The sequence below is a fragment of the Taudactylus pleione genome, unplaced genomic scaffold (genome assembly GCF_031769625.1).
Source record: "Taudactylus pleione unplaced genomic scaffold, aTauple2 ptg000587l, whole genome shotgun sequence".
In the NCBI taxonomy this organism is placed as follows: domain Eukaryota; kingdom Metazoa; phylum Chordata; class Amphibia; order Anura; family Myobatrachidae; genus Taudactylus; species Taudactylus pleione.
In genome coordinates this window covers 1,885,022-1,911,224 of record NW_028284989.1, presented here as the reverse complement: position 1 = coordinate 1,911,224, position 26,203 = coordinate 1,885,022, and the positions used below count along the sequence as shown (strand labels likewise).

At 46.0% G+C, this 26,203-nt stretch overlaps 1 long non-coding RNA gene across 2 annotated transcripts in view; it reads right to left on the bottom strand.

Annotated features, from left to right (window-relative positions):
• LOC148481243 (uncharacterized) overlaps positions 1-26,203 on the bottom strand; it is a 100,938-nt gene that overhangs the window by 9,899 nt on the left and 64,836 nt on the right. The window contains exons 2-3 of one of the 2 annotated variants that reach the window (XR_015871931.1): positions 20,719-20,833; positions 18,527-18,687 (exon numbers count right to left, since the gene is read on the bottom strand). This is a non-coding gene — a long non-coding RNA (uncharacterized LOC148481243). The remainder of the gene's footprint in view (positions 1-18,526; positions 18,688-20,718; positions 20,834-26,203) is intronic. The other variant, XR_015871932.1, reaches the window with a different exon arrangement.

Here is a 26,203-nt window from a genome sequence, read left to right as displayed (position 1 = left end):
CATAACTGGACAATTTTCTATATAAGATTTGGGGCACAGTGACCGGGCAGCAGAGAGGGGTCTGCCTTAATGTCAAAATTGCAGTGATTTCTTCATGAACATTTTTGGAAGCATTGGGCTTCCAGTAGCTGGAGTAACCTGACCAACCTGGCAGCAAGAGTCTGTACAATGACACTCGAAATTAGATATTGGTTCAACTGTTGGCGATGAAGGGGAGATTTTAAAAAGATTATGGAGAGAAAAAAAGCCACAGCAGCACTGCAAAAATATATACTGTATATGTAGAACACACAAAGGGCTCGAGGCTGGTCACGATGACCCATTGGCGTCCCTCCCCGCGGTGACATCGTGTGCAGGGAGGGATTCCATGCGCAAGCTCAGCCATGCACCACCGAAAAGGGGTATGGCCTCGGGAAGGGACGTGGCATCGGAAGGGGGCAAGGCATCACGGCTCGAACCCCGGCCCATGGCTATCAATGGGGAGATGGGAGGTGCAGGCCGGGCAGTGCCGGCTCCATCACTGTGACAGGAGCAGAGTGCTGCACTTAATGCTACAGTGCAGCACCCGGGTTCGGACACTGAGGGGGAGCCTACACCTTGGTGTCCCCCCTCAGCGGGTGACAACCAGGTATGGCCCGCACCCCCTTGGCCACATTCTTGCGCCCAAAATGCACAGGTTTAGCTGTGTAAAGCGGTTTCTCCTGTGCAAAGTGCCAGTTAAGGCGCCCAAATGCCGGGCGCGCTGCAGTTAAGGCGCTAAAAAAGCCCTACTTTAGGTAGTTTTCTGCTCGCACCTCAGGAGGCTATGAGCAGAAATCCGCGATAAGTGATGGGCCGCCCAAAACAATGTAATAGATCCCAGTCACTTTAGACGGGAGCTGCAGCTGCGAGAAACAATTGAATGCTGCCTTCATGTCTTTTTATAAGTGGATTAAACCAGTAGATCACAAACTTTCTTGAATCACAGCGCCATAGAGTATCAGCATTTTTTTTACGGCACCTCTAGACCCAAAGTCTCTACTTGAGAAACTCAGCAAAACTTATTATATTAAGTAAATTGTGCTTACCTGTGATCTTTGGGTTCAATTATCTTTAGGTGGACAGGGTTCTTTTTCTGTTTGTCTATATATTTGATAGACAAAACCAGTACTGGTGGCTGCCAATCACATTAACATAAATAATTAATTTGGGGGTCTATTTACTAAGCAGTGTTAGGAGACAGAGTGAAAAGTGATAAGTGATAAGGTGCCAGCCAATCAGCTCCCAACTGTCATCTCACAGGCTGTGTTTGATAAATGACAGTTGGGAGCTGATTGGCTGGCACCTTATCACTTTTCACTCTGTCTCCTAACACTGCTTAGTAAATAACCCCTTGATTTGGTACTGGACCACCAGCCTGTGACACCTCTGCAAGCGCTCTGTAGCACCCCAGGGTGCACCGGCACCCAGTTTAGGAACCAATAGATTAAACAATTACTTGGCACAACAAGGATAATGTGGAGTGGTGGAGTGGGAAGTTTATTCTTGGTGCCAACCCGTACTATGGGTTAATACTCTCTGGTTTCCAACTATAGCTGTGTAGAATAGAGTGTAGGATTACTGTCAGCCTTCAATTTCCTTTCTTTAATAATGTTGTAGGTTCTTGAAGGAATTACTGGAGGTTGCAAAGGCCAAGTACAGGTGCCTTATTGCTGTTCTATCTGTGTGATGTAGCTCTAGTCTACACCATCCATCTCGATTGCAGTACCCTGTGCAACACCTGCACCATAGGAGGTTAGAAACTTCTTAGTTGCAAAAAGAAATGGCTCGACTACGTATATGGGTACGGGCAACCGCCATTAGACGCTGCTGAGTGCGCTGCTGAGTGCGCTTCTTCATGCGATTCAGAATCCGTCCCAAAATGTGATGTGAGTTCGGCATTGTGTCGTTATTGGTGTTAGTACGATATGGATGGTCTTATATAGGGGAATTCAATATGGGTGCGAAAACTCAGTTTTTGCATTAATTTCGCACATATGACGTTATTATCGCAGATTTTGGTTTTACACCATATTCAATTTCAAAGACTTTTCGCAGGTTCGAAAAGTCTTTGATAAAAAACGGGGATAACTTTTCACCATTGAATAGGTGTCAAAAAAAAGTGCAGAATTGGGGTTTAAGGGTGCAGGCTTAAAAAAAATAGCCTGCACCCCTGGGAATGACATTTAAAAAATAACTGTCCAAAAAAGTAAAAAAAAAAAAAATAGGCACACCCCAAAAAATGTATTTAAAATATGGGGTGAAAAAAAAAAATGGGAAAAAATTGTTTAAAACTAGGGAAATAGGTTCAGGGCTATTCTGCAAGTATGCAGCAGGTGTTTTCTAGAATAGAATTATTAGCGGCAGGTGAACAATTGCAGAATTTTTAAAAACTTACTTTACGGACATCAAAATATGCTAGTACCCATTTTCATGTACCCCAAATTTGATGGGACAACTTAAAAAAAACGAAAAAAATAACCTAAGTGCTCTTCTGCATCACTTCTTCAATGTCGGGGAAAAAAGCACCTGCTGCGGCTATTTAAATCCCCGAATTTCATTTGCAGGCTAAAACGGGGGACCCATAGTGATCCCCCATGTTTTTACAGCTTTAGGGGGGTCCTACAATTCTTTCAAGGAAAAATTTGTTTTTTTTATGCAAATCCCACTTCGCCAGGACCCGTTTTCGGAGGTTTTATATTGAATACGGGGATAAAGCGGGCAAGCGTACGATACTTTATCCCTGAAAATTCTCCGATGTGGAGCGAAAAGTCCAGCACTGACTTTTCGCTCCCATATTGCATACCCCTCTTAGTGTGATGTTGGGATGGCAGTATGTTGTATTGGATATTATTGTACAGTATACTTGGCTCTGTAGTGTGGGTATTTTGATAGTAGATTCATAGAATCAGATGTATATGAAATTTTCACTGACCCCCCCCTCCTGTAGCAGGGATGATAGTACAGCATCACCATGTATCGCCCAGCAATTTCATAGCTCGAAAATAAAACCCAATTTGTGATCTGCCTTCAACATAACTGTGACATGAGCGACCACAAATGAGCCCGAGGAGTCAGTCTCAGGTCGGAGGTGGGGAGGGAGTGAGAAGTTCTGAGTCTTGTTTGTTCCTCTTTATGCAGTCGAGTGGTTTCCTTGGCAGGAGCGGACTGTGCAAGCAATGAATTTATTACAGCGGGGAGATTGATGACACGTGTACTGTATGTATACATTCCCATGACAGCCTTATTATGTGTATTAATCAAATTCACAGGTCTGCTTACATCAGGCAGCTGTCACCTTCTCTGTTGTGTAAGAACAAAAGGCCTGTTTATATCGGTATAAATATGTGCCATTTCTGGCCGGGTATAAATGTGTATGCACACTGATACAGTAACTACCTTTGCTGAAATTTAGGCAGTGGATTTAAAACAGACATACTCTACCTGAAAATATATATATATTTTTTTGTCTGGGACCAAATTATGTCCGAGTCAGGTTTCTGACCTATTATTGTCCATTACAGTGAATTCATTATGCTGTACTCAAATTACTTAATTGTTCAATGCGTATTGGAAATGATTAGGAATTACGATCATATGGACTGATTCTTATGTGGACGGTATTGCACAGCAGCAGGCAATCTGCAGATGCAGCAGGTGTCTATAAGAAATAGACATCACCTGGGTGCACCTGCGATCCGAGAGTGGCGTCCGTTGGTATGGTCATGCAGCGTAAGCCGAAGTTTACTCAGCCTGGCCGCTTATGAGGCCAGGAAACTTGCGTCCAACGAGGCAGAACCCCGGCCTCGCCACTCCCAGGAAACAGGATGACACACCCCCATTTTCAGAAACGCAGCCCGTCACCACCCCCTCCCCGCCCCAAAATGGCAGAACACTGTCACTCACCTGATGTCTGCAGCCGTATTGCGAGCGAGGGTGCAGGACCTTACCTTTACATGCACAGTTCGGGTCCTGCAGTTTTCCTAACCGCGGAAAACTGCGTTACTCCCCACATTACCATAGTTACCCATACCCTTACCCATACACATTACCCTTAGTTAGACCATAAGTTGGGTCCTCCTTAATCGTCATTGGAACCTATGTACAAGGTTCAAACTCACAGGTTAAAATTCATATATTATATAATATGTGATACTGCTAAAATGATAACATCCTACTGTATCTAGAAAGATCCACACGTACATGAAAAGCTGGTGAGTTATGAGAGGTTTAGATGTCTCTGTAATCCCCGAGCCATGCGACTTCACACCTTTACAACTGGAATCTATGAAAACATAAAATGCCACAGTAGGCCATAAAACTTCTATCAGATGAAGTGTGTCGTGTGTGCAAATCACCTAACAACTAAATTACAACAATAAATAAAGACACAGAGACTTAGGGGTACATTTACTAAGATGGGAGTTCTATTAAGAAGTGATGTTGCCCTTAGCAACTTGACTACCCACCCTTTTGGGTGATACTACCCCCCGATAGGGTGGTGCAGCCAACTACCAGTCAACGAAGGAATCTCATCTCAAATAAATAATTGCACCCGGACTGGTGACCTGCCGTTCTTTCCCGCCGCAACATAGCCAACACAACAAACACTAAGCCCACTTGCTCAAGCCCAAGCCCAAGCCCCTTAAATAAACTTCATACCAACCCATGCCCCTGCACTACGATAGGCTACTAAGATTAGTGATCATCACCCATGCCAGCCCTCATCCTAGAGGTTTAAACTACCTCTTTTCTTATTCAATCATTCGGTTTCTCTTCTAGTGTAGTATTATTGAAAACTAATTTTATTCCAGAATAAAAAAGCTGCATTAGAGATGAGGAGTTCGGTTTTCCTGAACACCGAACACACTCGAACTTTGGGGTTCTGAGTCATACAGAGTCCGGGCTCGGATCACTTTAGGGCTCCGATTAGAACCGTCCTGACTTGGGTCTTCTAGTTAAGTTCAGAACTGATCTAAAAAACGGATCTTGTGTATTTTGGATGTCAGGTATGTCCCTCACTCATGACTTCAGGTGCTGTGAGGTGGTCATACTTGACTGGAAATGAATGTTATTGATGTTAATAATACTAGAGGAACTAGAATTGGTCCAAATTGTATGATTTTAGCTTTTTTTTTTTAAGAAAACCAAAACACTTGAGGCTGGTTTTGCCAAAACCAAATACGACAATGATTTAGAACCAAACCATCTCTACTAAAATTATCCACTCACAATAAAAAGGATTGAAAATTATTATCTGATCAACCAGAAGATTATCTGCTTGTGGTAACTGGACTACTGCAATGTTCTGTGACACAAAAGGAAGTGGGAGGCTACTAACGCATATCACCGCCAGAACTTCATGATGACGTTTTTTAGCTTTTTGGTCTGGAATAAATTAGTTTCCGCTATACTTGGATCCACATGTGCATGAAAAAGGTACAATTCTTCTAGACAGGATGTTATAATTTTAACTATCATACTAAATGCATCTTCTTGTCCTTTGTGTTCTAAATATTGTTCCGTCGTTCAGAGCTGGACTGAAAGTTTGTGTACACACGGTCAGATAAACTGTCAGGATTATTATCAGTTATTGTACAAATCTATTGTTTAAATCCGACAGATTCTGGCCCCTGCAAACGACCAAACGATGGTCGATGCGCGGCCACGTAAGGTCATTATCGACCACCGTTGGTAGTCTGTTCAAGCAGGCATACCTGGTCGATATCAACCAAGTTAGCCTGTTTACTATAGGGACCCGCGATCATTAATCGTGGGTTGATATAGTTGTAAGGGGCTTGCAGCATGTATTGGATGTTCAAGAACGATCATCCAACACATGCAGGACTATCAAATAACGAACGCTATCTTTATCTGTTCGCCCCCCGTCGTACCGTGTGTACGCACCATTACAGCTGAACATTTTCCCACAGTAGCAAACTATACAGTATGTTTTGTGGCTGCAAAGGGGGTCAAGTGTAAAGTGGAACAATTTAAAAGTCCCACAAACACATTTTTCCGAAATGGTGCATGAATCTGCCCTGCCCAATACAGAGTGGGCAGATTATTACAAAAGGGTGAGGCACAGACCTGGGAGGGACAGATAGGCGCCATTGTGTGTCGTGCTTTGCCCCAAATCCACAAATTTAGATATGAACAATCTTCACATTGTAATGAAAATTTCTATCTGTGAGTGGCTCTTTACATAACTGACCCTCGGTGTCTATACTCGTCAAACATTCCACATTGTCAGTTCTCACTTTTGATCCTAAGTGTGTGGGCTGAGTGGTTCTGCTAGTACGTGGCTGAGATGGAGGTTCTTCTACTGAATATACAGAATACACAATAGTTACATACATCACAGACACTTTCTATTGTACTGCAATAAAGACCTTGTAATAGCAAGAGTAGAAAAAAATGTGGCATGCAGTACGTTACAACCAGGGGCATGCAGTCAGGGGAGGTAGAGTCATACTCCTGAGATTTGATATAAAAATTATTAGAATTATACAAGAAGATATTTATAACTTATAAACATTTTTTTAGTTTAGTGTAATCATTTTTATAATTCACACTCACCAGCTTTGTTGAGCTCCCTGGGACTGCAGGGAGATGAGGCAGGAACAGCTCAGCCTCACTTCTGTATAGTCAGACACTGCTTGCAGCGCTGGGGGCGGGGCCACACCACGGGCAGTAATTTGTACAGAAAGAGCTAATAGAGGCATGCCTCTGAGTATGGGGGCTTGTCTTGAGCACTGATGGACACCTTGGATGTGTCATGTGACCAGAAAGTGATCGGAGCTGTCGGCAGCAGCAAGAGAAGACAGTGATGCAGGTAGGAGACTAAATGAATACTGAAGCTTAGTGTGGTGAAGGGAGAGTTACAGTGAGTAGGGGGTGAGACAGGCTCCCAGCACTGAGACCCATCTCCATGTGTTCCTCCCCAGCTATTGACCTCCCCGCACGTCACTGGTCACAACTGCTGGGTTGTGAAGATCTAGAATGGGATCTTTGGGCTTAGCTGGCTTAGTAGATGAGAAGTTAAAGCTGGGGTCTTGAGGAAGCTGCTGCTTATCTGGGCCTTACCCAGAAGCGTGTCATGGCTTCTGTGGATGCTATGGACTTGAGAAGTGAAACTCAGAACTGGAATTTGCAGCTGTAAACTCAGTTTTGAGTGTCCCGTGACCGGTTCCAAATCTAAGACCTGAGAACAGGCGTACAGACCTGGAACCCGCTACAGGGAACTCAGAGCTGGAATGAGACTCAGAACAGGCCCAGCTGCAGAGCACTCAGACCTGGAATCTGCCACAGAGCCTCTAGTGCCGGAATCCGTGAGAACATCAGATGATGTACTGTCCAGAGTTTGACTGATGCTGTGTAGAAGGAGCTGTGCCCAGATTCGGAGGCACCTTGGTGATGCTGGCAGAAGATAATGCAAGCAGAGGGCCTGACTTGGAGATGGACGGATTTGCAGAGCTAAACACAATCAGCTGTGACAAATCCATCCATATCCGAGGCAAATACAGCAGGAGATATCGGACACCTCACTGCTGCATTTGCGATCCCAGCACTGCGACCGATGTCTCAGGCTGGGATTACCATCGCAACCGTCGCGACTGATGTTTGCTACTGTGGTGAGGCTGTGTGAGCAGAAGCTTCCAGCAGCCTGACCGATGGCTGGTCATGTAAAGAAGAGGCCAGGAATCTGTCTACCGAAGCAGACCCTGGGCTAGTTCCTCCTGGAAAATGGGGGCAACACACTCCCGTTTCCGGGAACTGTGTCCATCCACATCACCACTCCGCGGCTTGGGGGGTCTGCGAGCATAATGGCGTCTCTCCCGTCTCAATAGATTCCGGGCTTGTTGCACTTGCTGGGACTCGGGAGGCGGCGCCAGAGACTCAGACTGGGTGAGTCACACTCTGTCACATGTAGGAAGGGAGCCGGAGGCTGCGGCTGTTAACTGTCCTCCTGCTGTGCGCTGTGTCCGCGCATCATGCTTTAAGTAGCGGCCGCCCATCGCCAGCGGAGAGACTAGAGAGAAAATGTGGTGCTGGCCGGTGTTTTCCGCCATCAGGGCAGTGCCGTCAGGGCAGTTACGCTGTGTGCAGTGGCACCAAACCACCCTAGCTACGGCCCTGCTGCCTGGAAATACTACAAACAGGCTCTGACTCAGGAGACCATTCCCAGCAGGAAAAGAGTTGTTCTGGCAACGTGCAATCAGCAGTTCCTGGTTTAAATAGGGCGTCTTGAGCACTGATAGGCTGGCTGAATCATGTGCCCGGAGTTTCTGGAGTCTGGTTTGTCAGAATGGATCATGTGATGCAATCCAAGATGACCACAGCAGGGACTGTTTGTATGCAGATAGTGACTCATGACTCAGGAGTGCCACAGGTAGCCAGGAGGGGCACAGATGGCATTAGCTGACACTGCCGGACCAGGTAAATGGGTCGAAAACCCCAATGTGTGCCAGAGTTTACCAACGTTGTCTGTAACTACAATAACCAGACAAGGCTGTACAAGCAGGGCCTCTATTTGATGTATTGTAGGAACAGTAATATGCCCTACTTTCTCTTGAGGGTGAGGGTGAAGTGCTATTTATTGACAACCCTATAATAAGCATACCTCCGAAGATTTAAGATTCATGAACAGAGACATTCCCGAAAACGGGACGGTGCTTCGGGTAAAAGGGGTGGGGCATTGTAAAAATGGGGCAGAGCCTGTGGAAAACTGGGCGGAGCCTTGGGGGCACCTCCCTTTTAAGTTACTCCGAGATGCTGGGCAGTCCCCAGGCTCTCCCTGCACTAGTGACCAGATGCCGTGCGCATGCCCACGGCATGTATTCTACCTCTGCTTACATGCTGCTCTGCTATCCAGAGAGACTTTACACACGGAACTGTAGGAGCCTTGGGTGGGGAGATGTAATGACGTCTCTCCCGTCTCAATAGATACAGGGCTTGTTGCACTTGCTGGGACTATGCGCTTCTCCTAGCAGAATGCCGAATAAGAACAATAAACTATTATTGCACTTGCTATTTCATTGGTTATCTACTGCCATGAGTGACCTCCACTGTTATCATGTATGTAATCCTGCTCGCCCGTCTCTTCCATCTGTGAATAAATGGTCAGTCTAAGAGACATGCATGTGATCTACAGGGTGGCTATTGCGCCTCAATCACCACCAGGTAAGCTGTCTGCATTTTTGTCTCTATTATACAATTATGTTTTTTTTTAAGCTACTACACTATTGGCTGCCTGTGGCTTTGTTCGGGAGTGGAATGACTTGCCGACATTCAGTATGTCTACACCATGTTGACAAACATTTGGACGACAGCGAATATGCCGACATGCATTTAGGTCGACCGGGTTAACACATTCTAAATGTCGACATATAATGTCGTTTTTTAGCCTAACCCTGAAATTCATTTAAAAAAAAAGAAAACATTTTGGTGTCAACCTTTTAAACCTGTTGACATATTGGTTGTTGACCAAATTACTGTAAACATTCTGACTGTCGACATGCAGTACCTGTCTACATTCTGGTGTAGACATTGTGACTGTTGACCATCTTAATGTTCTCCCTAATTCGCAGAGAGGTGTCAATGAAACTGTTGGACTCTACCATGTTTTTTTATGGACATCGCAGACATCTATTACTATAGGTCCCAAACTGCTGTTGATATTCATACACTGTTGCTGAAGTCGTGGCAAATAGCCCCTGTGGGCGTACCAGCTCCCGGACGACTCAGCCTTACTGAGCCTCTTTCTTGCTCAAAATGTGCTTCTTATTAACAGAAATAAAACTGTGAGCAACAATAGCATTGCTAGATTACACCGATAACTTTGATGTGCGACATCCGATGTGAGCGGCTGGGGCTTTTATTTCTTTTTTTTTTAGGCCAAGTTTTGTTGTGCTTCATCTGTGACTTTTTACTTGTTTAAAACTAAAGATTTTGCGGTTATTGTCACAGCCCAGCGTTTCTAGTAGAGATGAGCGGGTTCGGATCTCAGAGATCCGAACCCACCCGAATTTTGCAGATCCGAGTCGGATCCAAGCCGGCTCGGGTTTTCCCGCCTGACTATGATCTCTAAGCGAGGCAAAACGTCATCATCCCGCTGTCGGATTCTCGCGGGTTTTTTGCATTGTATAATGGTTCCCCCCGCTCGCCTCCATTTTCATTCTGGCTGTGGAGAGTGAAGAGGATGCAAGGGAAGGGCTGTGCTGTTGCTGTGTATAGGGGCTGGCTGTTGCTGTGTATAGGGGCTGGCTGTTGTCCATAGGGGCTGGCTGTTACTGTGTATAGGGGCTGGCTGTTGTCCATAGGGGCTGGCTGTTACTGTGTATAGGGGCTGGCTGTTGTCCATAGGGGCTGGCTGGCTGTTGTCCATAGGGGCTGGCTGTGCTGTGCTGTTGTCCATAAGGGCTGTGTTGTTGTCTATACTCTATAGGATTTGTGCTGCAGACAGAAGAGGGGGGCTTTAGTGGCTCCTGTGTCACTGCAGACCATAAAGGGGTGCTGCTGCATTGTCCAGGGGGTCCTCTGTCCATCAGGGGTGCTCTTCACCCCCAGTGTGAAAAAAATGAAAATAAAAAAAGTGTTGGTTTTTTTTGTGTGTGTGCGCGCGCATTAGCCACACTTATCAGCAACGTTGCTGTGCAGGGGTGGTGCCTGTGTTGTTTATCAAGGGGCTGCTGTGTCCAACCAGGGGTGGTTGTGTTCATCTAGGGCAAGGGCTGCTGTGTCCATCCAGGGCAGGGGCTGTAGGGGTGTATTCGTAAAAAATATTGTCACACTGTAAATGCAAAACGCAGTGTGTTCGTAAAAAATATTGTCACACTGTAAGTGGTAGTGCAGTGTGTTCTTTTTTTATTCATAAAAAAATCTTGTGACACTAAGTGGAAACTTCACAATTTTACAATTTAATAACACACAGTTAGCAATAAAAAAATGCAACTTTTCACTTCTTTCCTCAATCATGAATAAATGATTAGTCTACTCTACACACAGACTACAAGACCACAACAAAGTGCTAAATAACGTGCATTATATATTAAACATAATGACATCACAAACGCCTCAGCTGAGATTCACATAAACATTTTCAAAAGGTGAAAAAAGAGGATATGGTTTAAAAAATAGAATAAAGCAGCTAAAACTGCGTTCCCTGATTATAGTGTCCCTACTCCCTACCCATGGCCCCCCTATCTGAATTTCAGCGAGTCAGAGGGGCAACTCCATGCAACCGTATTCCAGAGTGCAGCTGCTCCTCCTGTAGCCCAGGTCAGAAGATGAGTAGGGGGAGTGGTGATATGGACTAAAATGGAGCTCACATCCACTTAAGTGGACAATGAATCCCCAATCTAAGAGGGAGCACAGCTGTATTTTATACACAACACAGGATGGGATGACGATATAGGCTTGGGTGATGGTATAATCTGGGGTGATGTATACATCATCATCTTCACACAATATTAATTTGTCCCCACTGGAATCCACCATTACAGGTGCCTCTGTAATTTTGCCATGTAATTGATGGTAAAGGTCTTTCTCGTAGAATTTGTAGTTCATATTGATGGACATCATCTTTTCCACATTTTGGGGAAGTAGTCTCAGGCCGATCACTCACAAGGTTCCCGGCTTTGCTGAAAACTATTTATGAGTACACACTGGAGGGTGGGCAGCTCAAGTAAAGCAAAGCCAGTTTGTGTAAGGGCCTCCAAATTGCCTCTTTTTCCTGCCAGGAGTTCTTTACATCTCTTCAGATCTGTGTCCATTGGGAAGACAAAACAGTGTCTTCAGCCTTTCTGGGATGAAAATCCACTCCCAGCAGCAGGCATGGTGCTCAAGAATTCTTAAGAAAGACACAACGTAAGACTTAAACCTTAAATCTGAAATATTGTATTTGATCTAATCCTTTTGTCCACATATCTGTCACAGATTCTGTGCTGGTTAAGTGGACAGTGGGTACAACGGCAGTTTGAAGGCCACTAACTATGTTTTTTTTTAATGTCCCTGTACAGTTTGGGAAAAAGTTTCAAGGGGAATCTTTGCAAATGATTATTTAACATTCAATTGTTTTGGAAAGCACTCTTCCTGGTCCCCTTCTTGGATGAAAATCCACTCCTAGCAGCAGAAGCAGGCGCAGGATTCTCAAGAAAGACAAAACGTAAGGCCTTAAATCTGAAATCTTGCATTTGCTCTGTTCCGCTTGTCCACATATCTGTGCTGGTTAAGTGGACACTGTGTACAACAGCCGTTTCTAGTACATTGTGCGTGGTTTTTAGGTGCGTCTGGGCATCTTGCGCCGTATGGCTTCTATGCGCTAGATGTACGATCGAGGAGACATCCTTATTTTCTAACTTATTCTTGATGACCCCTTTATTGGCTCTAGTGATCAGACATCTATCATTCCTTGTCTAAAAATCCAGCCCTGGATTTATTTATTTGCCTATTCTACAATCTCATGTACAGTATAATATCATGTGACCTATTATCTCAGTGATAAGCTCCCAGAATCCCCCAACAAGACTGCTATCATTCTAATATACAGGACATGTAATTCTACACTGTGTCAGTTTGTGAATTGTGTGTAACATCCTCTTCGCTCTGTGCGTACATAAATTGACACCTGCTATTCTCATTGATGTAAAAAATGCAGAGAGACCACGTCTTGACACAATAACATTAGACACAGAGGTGTTACATTACGCCGCATACAAAATGATGCTAACATTTAGACACCACTGCTTATTTGCAACTGTGCTCAAGAGATCACTGATATAATTGACCAAGCTTATGTGACTTCTAACCACTAGATGGCGAAGTTGTGCTGTTTAGACTTTAGTAATTAGACTGGTACTAATCTCAGACTGATACCCTTCCCCTCTCCTCTGTCCTGTTTCCAAGTACATCCTCAAGAGCAGTTTAAATTAGGGATGTGCAGGCTCGGATAGGTTCGAGTTTGCACGTGGAGTTCGGATTTTTCCCTCCAAAAAAACGGAACTCAGAACGAGGCAAAACGTCATCTTACATGGACGAACATCATCATTCCTGGACTTTTGTCCAGGAATGATGATGTTCGTCCATGTAAGATGACGTTTTGCCTCGTTCTGAGTTCCGTTTTTTTGGAGGGAAAAATCCGAACTCCACGTGCAAACTCGAACCTATCCGAGCCTGCACATCCCTAGTTTAAATGTGTTTCAGTAATCGTGGTTTAGCAAGAAAAAAATGCAGTGTGGTTTAATAATGCGTCCTTATTTTGTTCAGGGTTTTAGGCTATGTATTCCAGTTTTCCTGGTTTATCACTCCTTACCCTGTCCAGCGCTGTAGCTAGACGGCAGTGCGCCCAGTGCAGCACTGTCGCCCCTCTCACTGACTCTCCGCCCCCCCGAGCGCTCACCCTACCTTCCGACGGCAGGAGGGAGGGCGGAATCTTCCGCCGATATTCAATGTCCGGCGCGCACCACAGCCGGAGGTCTCTATCTGCAGACCTCCGGCACAGAAAAGTGTGTGCCCGGTGCCGCTGGAGGATGGCGCCAGGTGCACATGACCCCTCAGCCCCCCCCTAGTTGCGGCCCTGCCCTGTCATTCAATTATTGATTCTCCTTCTTCTGTTCCTATTTCCGTCCCCTTTCTCTATTTTTCATCCCTCCCGTGCACAATTAGTATAATGCATCCTGTTATTACAGCACCCATTCTCCTACTTCTCAGTCATTACACTGACTCCATCATTAGTACTTGAATGCAGCCCGTCCCTCTCAGTTACACTCTATCTGCAGTTGGTGTGACCTGTATCTCTAGTTCTCACCTCTCTACCATCACTTATAGCTCCCTCTTAACCCAGAGGCGTGCTCATCTGGCAAACGGAAATGAATAGCTAAAGCTACGACCTTATCGCCTCCACTATGCGGTCCCACGGAAATATTCTTTACTGACAGATGTATAAACTGTTTACTGACAGTCAGCATATTTAAAAAATTGTTTTGGCTTAATATTTATTAAATTCCAAAATGTATAAAGGTGAAGTAACCAGGGAGATTAGCAACTAGAGGAAAAAGATGTTCATAGACGGAAAACAGATGGCTCATAACCCAGTTCAGACCCAACTGTACTGCTGTAGTGAGGGCAATGGGAAATTCGGCTCAATCAGTGGTTCTTCAATTTAATTTCTGATCTCAGTAATAATAATAATAATTAATAATAAACAGACAGGTATAAAACAGATACTATTTTAGTGACTGCCACTGATAGGGCTGTTTGGAAACCATTACGGTCATTGGTGGAGTTCCTCCATCCAAATCTTGCTAGTGGTCCCCGGGACCGCTTGTCGGATTCAAAGGTGAAATCCAAATGGAACTTGTGAACAGTAGTGAGGAGTAAAGGATGTGCACACCCAGGGCCGGCCCTAGCCCAAATTTTTTGATAAGCGAGTATATTTTTTGGCGTCCCCAGGCATATTGTTGCACGTGCCCAAACAAATTAAGGGGCCATGAAACACACCCCTTTCTCGTCACTCTGGGGAGTCCTTTCCATTCCATATGCACCTTAATACAGTCCCCCCAGTAGTGCCCCTTATACAGTACCCCAAGTATGCAATGCCCCCTAGTAGTGGTCCCTCTTATGCAGGCCCTAAGTAGTGATCCCCCCTGTGCAGTGCCCCCAGTAGTTGTCCCCCCTGTGCAGTACCCCTTGTGCCCCAGGAGTGGTCCCCCTTATGCAGTTCCCCAGTAGTAGTCCCCACTATGCAGTGCCCCCTGTAGTGGTCCCCCATATCCAGTGCCCCATGTGCCCCAGGAGAGGTCACCCTTATGCAGGACTCCAGTAGCACCCCCAGTAGTGATCCCCTCTATGCAGTGCCCCCAGTAGTGGTCCCCCCTGTGCAGTGACCCTTCTGCCCCCAGTAGTAAGCCCCTTATATAGTGCCCCCAATAGTAGTCCCCCCATGCTGTGCCCCCAATAGTGGTACCCCTTAGGCACTGCCCTTTAAACAATGGCCCCAGTTGTAGTTCTCCCCCCTATGCAGTACCCCCAGTATTGCCCTTTATATAGTGCCCCCAATAGTGGTCCCCCGATGCAGTGCCCCCAGTGTTAGCCCCCCTTGTAGTGCCCTTGTAGCAGTCCCCCCCCTTGTAGTAGTCCCCCTCTGTTATAGTAGTCCCTAGTAGCAGTCATTGGTTGTAGTGCCCCCCCCCCCTTGTAGACACACACCCCGCCATCCACTCCTCCGTTCGTCCTCCCTCCAGGTCCCGGTCTTGCAGGCTGCGCCATGTCTTTAGTTTTCTCACCTGCATCCCAGAATGCCAGGCGCGGCCGTAATTACATCACGCGGTGCATCGCACAGGCATTCTGGGAGACAGTGGGAGGGTCTTAGGGACAATGGGAGACGGTGGTCATCATGGCGCCCACCGACAGTGTTCAGGGCATGGCTGCAGCACTGGCGGTGGGCAGCGCAGCGGCATATAGTATAATAAGTCACTGACTTATTGTGATGCCGGCTGCTCCCTTACAGCTTGGCGCAGTACGCGGCTGCGTACCTGGCGTAACGGGCCAGCCGGCCCCGCACACACCTGATTGGGGACATGCCATCTTAGGTGCCTGATCAACCCTTGGGCCAGGTACACATCAGAACGATGTGTTCCTGGCCGATCCGCTGGCCGACGGACCGACTTATCACACCGTGCGTACACACTACATGATGTACAATGACATGCTGCGTTCAGCGGCACTGTATTGTAATCAATATCTTATGTTTGATCGCAAAGAACGGCCAACCAGAGTATATCGTAAATGACCCACGGGAGCTCGCAATTGCTGGTACTCGCTGAACGATCTTTCCGATTTGTCGTTCCAAGTTGCCTGGAAACAACAAATCGTGAAGATATCGTTCTAGTGTGTACCCGTCCTCAGGCTTCAGCATCTGGCTCCAGTAGGGGGCGCCGCAAAGTAGGCAGCTGGAGAATAAAATTAAGACCTAATAAATTGTTGGTTGCTGCAACGCTATATTAAATACGCTTGTTAGTTATCCAATCATACCAAAGCGTTGTTAGGGGGGATAGTTTCTGCTGTGGCTGTGTGACTTTGCATAAAATAAAGATTGTAGCAGTAAATTACACATTGTGGTAGAGCCCAATCTGGAATGCCTTCTTAGCAGCTGCCTGTGATTATCTTTGGAGTCTTCCTCGCATTCTCCAGAAGACGAAGTCTCTGTTACACTGCACAAACAACACTAGATGCCAAGCTCAGACATGTCGGTTACATGCTCAGGAGATTTCCTCAACATACATACGCACTGTGCTCTGGGCCTGGTTCCGAGAAGGACTGATTTGCAGAGCCGCACACAAGCAATTGTGCAAATCCATCAGTCTCCGATGTAAATGCAGAAGGAGGTATCGCACCACCTTGCCGCATTTGCGATCCCAGCACTGCCACAGCCTGACGGGGTGCTGGTAAAGAGGCTGGGAATCTGCGTACGCCGATCCTGACCTCATCCCGTTTCCCAGGAACTGTGATTAGCCCCGTCCCCTAGCGCTGTTCAGTAGCCTGTCCATCAGCCTGGGGGGGGGGGGCTCTGCGAGCGATATCGCAGGACCCGTTCTGCACATGCACAGAACGAGTCCTGCGCAGACCCTTTATCAATCGTCGGATGGACGTACATCTCTGAATCAGGCCCTCTATGTTTAGCAGAATTAAAGGGGGCGCTACCAGTGTATTAGCCTAAGGAGTCCAGAAGCCTTAATCAGGCCCGAACCATCTTGCACATTTATCAGCAGACAGGGTCTGAGAGGTGGACGCTATGCCAACATTGCAGTTGGGTACTGATGGCAATCGCAGTGAGAATTTGGATGCAGAGTGATTGACAGTCGGTGTGCCTTTATGGCAATGGGATGGATGGCTAGTGCTCCACAGGCGTGTCGCAGCCACTAGTACTCCACAGGCGTGTCGCAGCCACTAGTGCTCCACAGGCGTGTCGCAGCCACTAGGGCTCCACAGGCGTGTCGCAGCCACTAGGGCTCCACAGGCGTGTCGCAGCCACTAGGGCTCCACAGGCGTGTCGCAGCCACTAGGGCTCCACAGGCGTGTCGCAGCCACTAGTGCTCCATAGGCGTGTCGCAGTCACTAGTGCTCCATAGGCGTGTTGCAGACCTCATCTGTGTATGCGGTTGCCCTGGAGTAGTTCCAGCAGACATTCCATAGGGTTGCCCATGGTGCATCTTTGTACATAAGCCGGGGACTAAAGATGCAGGCAGTGGGAGTTCCTGTACAGATTTCATTGGCTGAACCATTAGCATATATTATATTCACAGTACAAAGACGCAGTTTTGAATGAAAATGCATCCACCACTGAATCAAGCTCGGCTACAAATGTATTGATGGTGGGTATTTGAAAAGCATTGTTGGAAGGGACATAGGGGCCTATTCATTAAACCTAAAAATTCTCTAGAGATAATTAGGTTTAGAACTCGCATGGAGTTCTACCTAATTATAGGTGGAATTCATCATTCCACCTCTCCATAAGTATCTATTCCGAAAAGCTGTCATATTTGCGATGACAGCTTTTCGGGAAATAGATACTTTTCCCTGCCTACACTACCTTATCGCATCTGGAAACAGTGTTGCGTATGCGCTGTTACATCTGTAAAACCAGCGCATGTGCAGCACATGCCTACAGATGCGGTAAGTTTGTGTACCCCCCCCGACCCCCCCCCACCCCCCTCCACTCACCTGTCCGCGCAGCAGCCTCCGGCTCAGTCCTGCTGGTCTGTCATGTGGTTTCCCAGCAGACCACATGACAGATTAGAAAAAAAAAAAAATCTTTTTTTGTCTAAACTTTCTTGTGCTCTGCTGGAGAGCACACATGTCCGACCAGCCTCCGGAGCCTGAGGACGGAGCAGAGCGCAGGAGGGACTTTTGATAATTTTCGGAATTTGATGAATACAACAATTTCCACATCCCCATACTAATGTATGGGGAGTGTGGAAATTAACGCAGGGGAATTTAGGAAGGAGATATCTGTGATATCTCCTGTGCTAAGTGGCTACATGAATACCAAAATAACGTTATTTAAGGAAAATGCCCTTAAAAACGTTATTTTAGTGTTGATGAATAGGCCCCATAGAATGAAGCAATAGCTTGTACATAAGCTATCAGTGCAGTAACATGCTAGAACGCAGTATGATACAAGAAGTGAAAATGAAGTGTAGAAGCAGTTCGCATACAAAATAATACCACTGCTATATCAACAACCACAGGAGAACTGTTAACCTCTCCAATTCCTTAACACTTAGCTAGTGACTGATTAGCACTCAGTCGGCCCTCTGTCTCACGCCCACACATTCTTCTACTTGCAGAGGCGCATCATGCATTGGCAAAGAGAATAGAAACCTAATAAGAGGTGTGATGCTAAGATATAATACACTAATGTGCTCAAACACATTGGTCCCGTTAAAGTATAAATGATCCCCTAGCACACCAAATCAAATTACAACCGAGATAACATTTGTGTGCTCACCTATTAATGGTGATCATTAAGCATGACGGTCCTCACAGATGTCTTTTTATCTTGGCGGGGGGACCAGCTTTATCCAGTCATTGGGAGATTTCCACGTTCCACTTTGGTTACAGAAAAAGGGTCCAATGGAAAGCGATCACATTGCTGTTCACCATTGTTTACTGCATAGAATCAAAATAAAAACTCTGTTGTGATCCTCAATCTACAATAGTGACGCGTTTCATGAGACACTGCTCACTTCATTAGACAAGTAGCACTAGCAACGTTTCACGATACACGTTACAAGTGGTTTAAGCGTATCACTCTGAGACAGGAGGCATGTCATTCCCAGACTATTTCTGATGCTGCAGATCAAAATAATTGTACATACGTAGGGTGGATGTATTACCCCTGCTAACCATGTAACCACCCCTTTTGGACATTTTTGTTTCATTGGTGAAAATATTACACTATTTTAAACATTTATTCCAGCTATAAAGCTTCTTCTCTGCTCCCGCTATTTTTTCTACAGCATGTCTTGGGAGTGAGGGCGCAGGCTTCCCTCCCCCATTATAAAGCATGCTGTGGCCTGTAGTCTCTGTCCATGACCAGCCAGTACTCCCATGGAAGTCCGAACTTTCCTTTTCTTTTTTAACTAATCAACCCTTTTTCCTTCTTTTTATTCTCTGTGACTAACGGCCCCATATATCTACAATCAATTGGGACCATTCCCGGATCCCCAAGCGTTGGGGTCTGTGCAGCGATGAAATCCAACATGTTGGATTTCACTGATTTGCCGATCACGATCAAAATATGATTGTGGTCAGCAAATTATCAGGCTTCTTTTTTAACATGTAGAATGTCACCGAATGCCAAACGGATGGGCAACCATTGATGGCTGCCAGTCGGCATCTCCAACTGGCGGATCAGCGGTTTCAGTCCGATCGGCAGATTGCCCTGTAGATGTATGGGGCCCTTAAAGGCTCATATACATCTGCTGGCCGCTCGCCCATTCCCTGATCTAACCGGAACCGCCGATCCACCAGTCGGAAATGCAGATCGGCACCCGTCAATGACCACCGACCCATTTTCATGTTAAAAATCCCCGATTTGCTTTACAATCATATTTTAATCATGACCGCCAAATCCGTGAAATCTAACATGTTGAATTTCACCGATGCCCCAGCATCTGGGAACCGGGGAATTGGCCCAATAATCACAGATGCATGGGGGGCCTTTACAACACAAACTTTCACATGAAGCTATGCATTGATCTACAGTTTGTTATTATTACAGCTGGTTCAGTGGTATGTGTCCTTTAAATATACTGTAAGCACTTTGAGGTAAAGATTTCATGACCTACTCCTGCTATTTTTTTTTTCCTTTCTGTTTTTAACTCCCTGCCTTACCCTTCCACAATGCATCTCTGCCTTTTAAAGATCATTAGGATTTTCCTGTTTTTTTCCCAAGTATTAATGTTATCTTTTATTTTTTTTAAATCCTTTGTTTCCACATTCCATTTGCCAATTACGCCATCAGTTCCCAACACAATTATTGCTTTCAGCATACTTCCTAATTGTCCCAATTTTGGTGGGTAAATCCAGAATTGCTGCCCTAGAATAGGGTGAAGTTACAACTAACTGCCAGCTATACACTTTACAGTAGGGATCGCCTTCTAGAATGAAGCAATCGATGGTTTTACACCATCGGGCAGAAACCATCCATGGTTTTGCCATGGTTGGGGACCGTGCATGCAAACATGACAATAGTCGCACATGTACAAGGACTTCTGTCATCGGACCTCTACCATTGACTGCTAAAATCAATGCCATCGGATGCAAACCAAAGAGTTTGAATCTATCGATGGTCGATGACCATCATTAAAACATTGAAAAGACTGAAATAAGTGGTGGGAAAAATTCTTGAATAATCTTCTACCTTTTTTTTTTTCTACGGGTCCCCATTGTCATTCCTAAGTATAAACTTCTTCCATTCTCTTCTGTATTTACCTCACTCCCAAGTCCTTCATTTACCGCTCACGTCCTCCATCAATCATCCACACCTCTGTCCCCACCCCTCTCACCCATCATCTCTCCTGCACATGCTGCTTACCCCATTCCTTCCTCTATACTTTCTTATTGCATTCACTTCTTCCCCTCTATGCCCATGTTTCCTCTGCCCTCGCTACATCCATGCCTTCCTTACACGCTTACCCTGCACTATACTGTACACTGGGATGGGCTGTGCCAGCTTGGAGTGTGTGCTTGCCACAGGCTGCCAATCCAAAACCTTCCAGGGATTGTCTTCTAAACCAGGTCTGTCATTATCCTGCCGTAATATAACAGATTAATGATCTTAACAGCCTGACTTGTTTGCTCCTTGATAATCCGCCTATTCAGAGTTTAAGTCTAAGTGCTTATTAAAAGCAGTGAGATATCTTAATCTGAAAATAGAGAAAAAGCAAAATATTAAAACAGAGTATAGAAGTATATGAAAATTTGTGTTTTTAAATATAGTGTATGTATGTATGTATGTGTGTATATATATATATATATATACATATATATATATATATATATATATATTATAATATATATATATATATATATATATTTATTGTGATACTTGGGGTTAATTAGCTCGGTAGACTGGGGTCAGTGGTGCAGAGAGTAGGTGCAGAATTAGACTCCACACGTAGCATTCCAGTTAAATAAACATAAATGGTGCTTTACTTCCAGCATGTGAGATCAGGAAACAGAAAAATAATAAACAAACCTAGCCCTTGTTTAGGGCACTAGCTCACTTCTGGAACCCTCTCTACAGAAGCAACTACTCTGCATGAAAGTCTCTCACAGTCTCTGAGATTTGTGGTCCTTCCTGCCACATGCAGGACTGGACACTGGCCTCCTGGCCTGGTATAGCTTCCTTAGCTTGTTGGCTGCCACCTCTCACAGTCTGGCCTTCTTCCTTGAGGGTACCATAGCTCAGTCCCAGAGTTGGATAGCCTTCCCTGTATCTCACAGGTCTAGGCTCAGGCCTCCTGGCCCTCACAGGCTTGCTAGCACAGTGAGCTCTGCCTGACTGGTCTGCCTCAGTCCTCCCTGGACTGAGTTCACTCACCAGACCGATGAGCATTGCACTGTGGAGTCCACTATGTAGGTGCAGTAAACATCCATATTTCCATTAGCTGCTATAATCCACTTTCTGTGCAGATCTTGTTGCGTAGACCTTTGTGTGTAGAATCTTTATGCCCGCATTCTCCACCACATGTGATACTTGGGGTTAATTAGCTCGGTAGACTGGGGTCGGTGGTGCAGTGAGTAGGTGCAGAATTAGACTCCACACGTAGCATTCCAGTTAAATAAACATAGACGTGCTTTACTTCTGGCATGTGAAATCAGGAAACAGAAAAATAATAAACAAACCTAGCCCTTGTTTAGGGCACTAGCTCACTTCTTGAACCCTCTCTACAGAAGCAGCTACTCTGCATGAAAGTCTCTCACAGTCTCTGAGATTGGTGGTCCATCTTGCCACATGCAGGATTGGACACTGGCCTCCTGGCCTGGTATAGCAGCCATTAGGCATGTTGGCACGATGCCTCTCTAGGCTGTGTGGGCGGATCTCCCCTGCCCCACACAGAATCACCAGTGCCACCTCTGGTGATACTGCCACTATATATATATATATATATATATATATATATATATATATATATATATATATATATATATATATATATATATTAGGGGTGTGCACCGGCCACTTTTCGTGTTTTGTGTTTTGGTTTTGGATCTGGATCTTTCTTCGTGTTTTGGATCTGGATTGGTTTTGCCAAAACCACCCTTCCGTGTTTTGGGTTCTGGGTTTTGTGTTTTGGATCTGTATTTTTTTTTTAAAAAAGCATAAAAACAGCTAAAATCACAGAATTTGTGTGTTTTTCTGCTCCTATGCTATTATTAACCTCAATAACCTTAATTTCCACTCATTTCCAGTCTATTCTGAACACTGAACACCTCACAATAGTGTTTTTATGTCCAAAAGGTTGCACCGAGGTAGCTGGATGACTATGCTAAGCGACACGAGTGGGCGGCACAAACACGTGGCCCATCTAGGAGTGACACTGCAGTGGCAGACAGGATGGCAGTTTGAAAAACTAGGCCCCAAACAGTACATAATGCAAAGAAAAAAAGAGGTGCAAGATGGAATTGTCCTCCCACCCACCCTTATGTTGTATAAACAGGACATGCACACTTTAACAAACCAAACATTTCAGCGCCAGGGTCTGCCACACGACTGTGGCTGAAATGATTGGTTCGTTTGGGCCCCACAAAACAAGCTGGCAATTAATCTGTCCCTGCACAAACTGGCTCTACGGAGGCAAGATGTCGTCCTCATCCTCCGATTCCTCACCCTCTTCAGTGTTGTGTACATCCTCATCCTCACAGAGTATTAATTCGTCCCCGCTGGAATCCACACCACAGGTCCCTCTATACGTTCTGGAGGCTGGTCTCCCTGGAAGAGTTGATAATTCATTTTATGAACATCATCTTCTCCACATTTTGTGGAAGCAACCTCTTACGCCTTTTGCTGACAAGGTTCCCGGCTGCACTAAACACTCTTTCGGAGTACACACTGGAGGGGGGGCAACTCAGGTAAAATAGAGCCAGTTTGTACAGGGACCTCCAAATTGCTTCTTTTTCCTGCCAGTACAGGTACGGACTGTCTGACATGCCTACTTGGATGCTGTCACCGATGTAATCCTTTAACAGACAGACGCACGCTTGTCGCTGCTGCTTTAAGGATGCAGGTGCGGCTACAGCCCACACATTTCACAAAGACAGAAAAAAAAAGAAGAATTTTTTAATTGTTTGTGGAGCGCACTTTGAGGGTTACACCACCCTTTAACAGACAGACGCACGCTTGTCGCTGCTGCTTTGAGGACAGTATCATATGCAGTGACAGTAGACTTGTCAGAAATTGTTGGCACGTCCTTCAGTCCGGACCAGATGTCCAAACCGGCCCTTGACTTATGACACAGGCGCACGCTTGGCGCTGCTACTGTGTTGCTGCAAGTGCGGCTACATCGCACACAATTCACAAACACATAAAAAAAATATTTTTTATTGTTTGTGGAGCACACTTTGAGGGTTACACCACCCTTTAACAGACAGACGCACGCTTGTCGCTGCTGCTTTGAGGATGCAGGTGGAATCTAGATGGGATTTGGAACCGGGGACACACTACCTCCTTCAATTGTCTAAATCCCACTGCACTAATGGCGGATACTGGACGCATGTCTAACACCAACATAGCAGTCAAGGCCTCAGTTATACGCTTTGCTTCAGGATGACTGCTGTCGTACTTCATCCTCATCGCTAGGGACTGTTGGAGGGTCAATTGTTTAGTAAAAGTGGTGGTGTTCCTACTTCCTCTCTGGGATGATGAACAACTCCCAGCAACAGCACTAGGAGGAAGTGGTTCTTGATCTTTCCCTATTTTATTTTTATCGGAGAAAGTTTGGTCCTCCATTTATGTTATATTGATATATACGTGCGGCTAAAGCGCACACAAACACAGAAAATATTTTTTTATTTTTGCTGGAGAGTAGTGCACTTTGTGGGTTACACCACCCTTTAAGAAATGAGCCAGCCGGCTCTTTACTTATGGGACACAGGCGCACGTTTGGCGCTGCTCCTTTGTTGATGCACGTGCAGCCACAGTGCACACGATTCACAAACACAGAAAATATTTTTTTATTTTGTTTGGAGTGTACTTTGGGGGTTACAGCACCCATTAACGGTCAAGCCAGCCGGCCCTTTACTTATGACACAGGCGCACGCTTGGCACTACTTTGTTGATGCACGTGCGGCTACTGCGCACACAATTCACAAACACAGAAAAAATATTTTGTTATTTGGTTTGGAGTGTACTTTGGGGGTTACAGCACCCTTTAACGGTCAAGCCAGCCGGCCCTTTACTTATGACACAGGCGCACGCTTGGCACTACTTTGTTGATGCACTTGCGGCTACTGCGCACACAATTCACAAACACAGAAAAAATATATATTTTTTTGGTTTGGACTGGAGTGTACTTTGTGGGTTACAGCACCCTTTAACGGTCAAGCCAGCCGGCCCTTTACTTATGACACAGGCGCACGCTTGGCACTACTTTGTTGATGCACGTGCGGCTACTGCGCACACAATTCACAAACACAGGAAAAATATTTGTTTTAGCACTTGGGGGGAGCACCCCTGATGGACAGAGCACCCCCTGGACAACACTACAGCACCCCTTTAGGACTGGGACACTGCACAGGACTTTGGAGTGGACACAGCCCCTATGGAGAACTGACTGCACAACACAGTCCAGCCAGCCCCCATGGACTTTGAAGTAGTGGACACAGCCCCTATTAACAACAGCAGCACAGCACAACACAGCCAGCCCCTATGGACTTTGAAGTAGTGGACAACAGCAGCACAGCGCAGCACAGCACAGCACAACACTACTCTGCACTACACTACACTACACTACACAGCCCAGCCAGCCCTAACTCCCACCCTCCCTCTTCACTGTCCACAGCCGAGTGAGAAAATGGCGCCGACGCGGGTACCTTATATAGGATCCAAAACCCGCGAGACCCGGAAGGCGGGATGATGACGTTTTGCCTCGATTTCAGATCCGAGTCAGGCGGGAAAAGTCGAGCCTGACTCGGATCGGGGGGGTTCGGATTTCAGAAATCCGAACCCGCTCACCCCTAATATATATATATATATATATATATATATATATATATATATATATATGTATAATGTGTGTCAGGTGCTTTCCTAGGTGTTCAATGGCTGATTTGCTTGAGGGTTGTCTTTTATATAAAAGCCTGTGTGCAGGTGAGCTTCAAACTAAGCAGCATATCAAGTTTAATTCTAATGTGATCGCAATTGGCAAGTTTCTAATTCTTAGTGATAGAGTAGGAACTTGTAGAAGCTACCATCCACCGCCCAGGTCAGTGCGGTCCGGAGTAGTGTAGTGCTCACACTACTCAGTAAAACAAACACACCGCTGCCGGTAGTACATTCACTGACAGTGAGTGTACTTCCCGGCGGTGGTTTTAGTTATTGTGTAGTGCAGGGTTGGCCAAAGAATCGGTCAATTGGACACACGACCAGTCGCGGTGGACGTCCGGGAGCAGCCAGCAGCAGCCAATAAGAGTCAGGCAGATTCTTATTGGCTGCTGCCCCCTGTAGTAGTGCCCCTTATGCAATGCCCCTTACATGTAAAAGACAGACACACCACTATACTTATCGGATTCCCCACTTGTGCGTCCGCCATCATCCTACTGCTTCTCTCACTCCACCCACTGCGGGAGCCAGAAGGTGGAGCTCAGGAGGCTGTAGGGAAGGAGCTGCTGGATGCCCGCTGGTAACAAAATCTCAGTGGGCGCCCAGTAAATGGAGTAGGCCGAGGCGGTGCCGGGCAGGAGAGGAGCAGTAGGATGGCGGCGTACGCAGGAGCAGGGATTCAGGTAAATATAGCTGTGTGTCTGTGCCTTTTATGTGTATGGGGCACTACTACAGGGCAGGGCCGCCAAGAGCCGCGGGGAGGGCCCGGGTGACAGGGGGCATGGTCTAATCGCGGGAGGCATGACCACGCCCCCTTAGGGAAAAAATAGAAAAACAAAAAACATTTTATCAGCGCCG